We start from the raw sequence: 4,660 nt of genomic DNA, 5'->3' as shown, positions 1-4,660 counted from the left end.
TAACATATTTGGTCAAAATGAAATTTGTAAGTGATATTGAAATACAAAATCTTAGAAAAATATATTAATAAACCACAAAATACTACTTCCAAACAGATGAATTTTCTTCTATTTATCCCTGAAGTATCATTGTTCATCACAAAGAAGACGTTGTCTTCAATTTTCCCATGAAAATACCGCAACTGCACCTTCACAAAACGCTTAAACACACACATAAATAAAACCATAAATTTCAACACGGACACTCCCATTCGAAACAGCACACGGCCAATTGCACAACATTCCACAATTATCCGTCTGTACAGACTACTACGAGAAGATTGGTGCATAAATATGACAATATGTAACACCCTATAAACTTCAGTTTCATACTTCCATTGTTGGAATTCCAAACATTGGATTCTTCTATTTCACGAACTGTCGGGAACAGCATGTATAACAAATCGATTCCTATATTACAACACACGAGATCTATAGAACAAATAGGTACGCGTTAAACTGCTTCCATATTGTTTTTCAAATTCCAATATGGTCCTCACGGAATGTTTCAGTTTTGCAAGTCATAGATAATGGAAACCATGAAGACTTGTCTTGTGATATTTTGCATTCCTGTTGTTTATGGATACTTGGTAATGGGTATTTCTTTCAAAATATTTAGAAATAAGTATCATATTTGTAAAGAATATTAATTGAAAACCGTTAAGAAATTTTCAAAAGCAATTCTCAATGTTGATATAAATGGATTACGTATCAAGTGTTTGCGTTTTTAAAAAGAAACATCATTTACAAATAAATTAAATTTTTCTTTCTCAATATGTTTTTAATTTATAACAGTTTTAGTGATTTTATGCTACTGAATATTTCTAACCAATATGGTTATAGTATTCTTGAAATGCACGTATTAGATCAGTCATTTAGATATAATAAATTTTCTATAAACTCGATATTTATTTAAATTATAGTATTATTAATAAAATTATACTTTTTTAATTTAGGAATGTTTAAAGAATTGCGTCAGTCATTTCGGAATAACAAAGTTACTTTTCAACACACTTTTCACCTTATTTTTTACAAATATTAAGTACATAACTAATGTTATTGTTTTAAATGTGCATATAATTTATAGCACTGTTAATAATATTGGACTGTCGTACATTTCCGAGTAGAAACCGTCAAGTAAATATTATTAAATGGCCTATTTTCGATCTCGCCAAGTCATCAGGTGGGCAGGAATGTTTTGTGTGAATGTTGCTTCATTAATTTAATCTAACCATCACTAATCCTCATTATCACGATGAACTATAAAGAACAGAAAATCAGCGCTAAATAACAAACAATTGAGATAAGCAATTGCACCTTAGGTATTTGAAACATATTATATTTACTTTTGAATAAATTTGTTACAAAGTTCGATTGATAAATTCTGTTTCATGCCTTCAAAAATTTACACATTTTGACACGGAAATCTACATATATATGGCCAAATATCCACGTACAGGAAGAACGAAAATTAACGTTTGTCAGACAGGTCGCTACTCCTACAGGGAAAACTAATACCGAATGTTTTTCATAACCACAGTGATAAATGAATGAAATAAGCTACCTCCACCTCTGGCCTCAAGGGAACTCCACCATGGAAATTGAACCTAAAGAAGAATTTCCTGTCAAAACAATAGTTCTCACATTTGTATGTGCTGGAATAAATAGGAATAAGGAGTTGATTTTTGTTTTAACTCTATATTAATAGTACATTTATTGTAGTGTTAGATTTAACTCTGTATCAAAGTGCATGGATTATTTATACTACAATTGCATAGCCCATGTTTTGTTTTTAGTGATTTTCATAAAGTTAAAGTTTCAATTGTAATGTTTTAAAAACTGCCCGCGATGCTGACACATGTTTCCATGATAGTTTTTTTACATGTACTGAATCAAATGTATAACTTGTACCGTTCTTTCAAACAATATCATTAGAGATAGTGAAATCTATACCAATGTGAAGTACTAAGTACATTTTAATTTCTACTGGAACATATACTTTCTAATACTGTAGAGGGAGTTTCAAACAGCACTGGACATAGTTAAGGAGCATGATCACACTGGTGAATGCCTAGCAACGTATCCTCATGGTGAAGGTATGTAAGCCTGAAACATTTTTATAAACTTCATTACTCAATTGTAGTAAATACGTTTAATAATTTTATATGAATTGTATAAGATTGTGTACAATATTATAACAATGGATGTGAAAGTATACTTACGTAGTTCAGAATGAATCAAACATGATTTAGGTTTACATTTGGATATTAATTTTATGTGCATTTGACTGTTTTAGACACTGTAATGTACTGTCAGCCAAAGATCCTGGAATGAAATCACGGATATGGTATTAATGATCTTTGTGTTCGTTTTGCGACATGCATTATAACCTCCTCCTTTATTATTAATGTTCTATTAACTCAAAGTATAGGTACTATCGAGACGAGACAACGCTTGAAAATGTCTCAGTCTCGTATCGAATCGTAAATGTCTGTCTCGCTCTCGGTTTCGTCTCTATTCATTAACATCGAGAATTAGCATACAGAAATTATACAACTAGTCACAGGACAAAACTTTCATGGCACGTAAACGTCATTAACAACTTTGTTCAATATTTTTTTTTATTTTGAAGCCCTATTTCCACCCCACGAGGCCACAAAAGTGGCGTTCTTTCTTGAATATGTATGCAACCGCGCAGAACGCGCTTAGTTTGCACTAATGGATTGAATTTGCAAGTACTAAGAAAATTACGTATATGATTTTTCCAGGTAGATATCCGCTTCCTATATATGTTGCCTAGTAAAGTTACGTCATTTTTTTAGTATCATTTCGACTTGGTATCGTCTCAACAGTATAAAACATCGTTTCTCAACCTATGGGACGCGACACACTGCTGGGTCCCGAGGGGACGTTTGGTGGATCGCAAAAATGTATTTACTGTGTCTTAAAACCAATTACATTTAAATTACTAAGATATATTGTTTTAACAATTTAAATTCAACCCGTGTTTTACGTAGTCTAATCTCTACATTGCTATTGTTGACGCTCTACCATTGGGCATTATTCACATTAGTTCGGTAAGTAAAAAAAAAAAGTTTTCAGTTTCAGCATGTGTGTTTAGTTAGATGTTAGACTAGATTAAATTAGTATTTTAAATTACATATACTTTTCTAGAATGAAGTATGTGTAATTTGTTTGAGGAAGCGCTAAAGAGGACTTAGCAAAAATGTGATTATAAACTGGATGCACACCCTTACAAGTAATTCTGCCGGCGCCCATGCTTATGGGCCCTTTGAAGTATAATATCCTTCAGGACTGAAAAAGGTTGATAACGTCTTGTCTAAAAGGATCCGGTCTCCTTGCAGTCTCGAATTTTTACAAACCTACCTTGGCTACGGTGAAATCCCTACGTAGAAGCAATATAAGCAAGGTGTTTCATTTATTCATAATATTTTATAAATAAGGGATATGTATTCTACTGAGTGGAAATACATTTGAACACTGGCGTACGCAGAGGGGGAGCTGCTAAGGAAATCAAAATTGTCAAACAAGAACTGTAAGGAACTGGAAATATAAAAGTAGTTGTTGCGTCGTCGCCTTGTAATCATGGGGTCCCGGGTTCGATACCCGGTGGAGGCACATAGTGGTTCGGATCCCACTTTAAACTGTAGGTTCAGTCCCGATTAGCCTAATTGTGCATAAAAGTGGACTAAAAACAAAGTAGGAAATGCAAATTTCCATAAAAATGACCTCCGATAACCATTCTTGTCTTTCAACAACTTTTAAAACGAAAATTAAAAAAATAGTAACTGCAAAATATTGTATAGTTTATCCCACCTCTATCTGTTCTACTTTTATAATTCCATCTCCCTCCGAAAAAATCTGAGTACGCCAGTGCATTTCAATAACCTTTGTAAAATGTGCAAAGATATTAAAACATGTGATAATATTATCGATATATTTAAAAAAAAACATTCAAACTTTTTACTTCATTTAGACGAAGCAGATGCTTTTCTAGCGCATTACAGTCCCGATGCTAACTACTTCGTTAAGGTGAGTATCTGTGTATGTACCGTGGGATCCATTAGCATTACCGTGCAAATTGTCCATCACCATGTCCGTGCTGATCCAATAAGAGCTTCTAGAATTAAAAGAAAACTCAAAACAAGCTGTTGACAACTTCTGCACCCGCATACATAAACATCCTTCGCTTAAAAACACATAGGATGTGAGAGAAAAATTACTGAAAATAGTCATGGACAATTTGCACGGTAATACTCATGGATTCCACTGCACCTTCATCACATTCATCTTACCATAAGGTGACGAGACAGTCCCTTTTTTTAAGTTCATGTCCAGATTTTTTAAAAAGGGACCCCAAGAAGTTGTTTTTATCTGTGAGGATCACTTATTGGCATAGGATTATTGCAACTATATACCATTGCTACTATTAGCGCGTTTGCACACGCGATAAGAAACAACGGGGATAAATGGGACAGGCGCACACGTAGCCCTGCTGGACAAATTTCCCGGATGGACCTTTCGATGGTCGAATGCGTCCGGAGCTCCCCTCGACACATCGAGAGTCGGGCCCGGCCCTCTGAGCTTCGGGCAATGGAAA

The 4,660-nt window shown here is 34.0% G+C and overlaps 1 long non-coding RNA gene across 1 annotated transcript; it reads left to right on the top strand.

Annotated features, from left to right (window-relative positions):
- Positions 1-454: 454 nt before the first annotated feature.
- On the top strand, positions 455-4,092 carry LOC145983455 (uncharacterized; the record flags this gene model as incomplete). The annotated part of the gene is made up of 3 exons (XR_014441254.1): positions 455-629; positions 2,054-2,135; positions 4,037-4,092. It is a non-coding gene; the product is annotated as an uncharacterized LOC145983455 (long non-coding RNA).
- Between the last annotated feature and the right edge of the window lie 568 nt (positions 4,093-4,660).

The sequence above is a fragment of the Lepisma saccharinum genome, unplaced genomic scaffold (genome assembly GCF_977018435.1).
Source record: "Lepisma saccharinum unplaced genomic scaffold, izLepSacc3.1 HAP1_SCAFFOLD_972, whole genome shotgun sequence".
Lineage (NCBI taxonomy): Eukaryota > Metazoa > Arthropoda > Insecta > Zygentoma > Lepismatidae > Lepisma > Lepisma saccharinum.
This window is presented reverse-complemented; position numbering and strand designations above follow the sequence as displayed.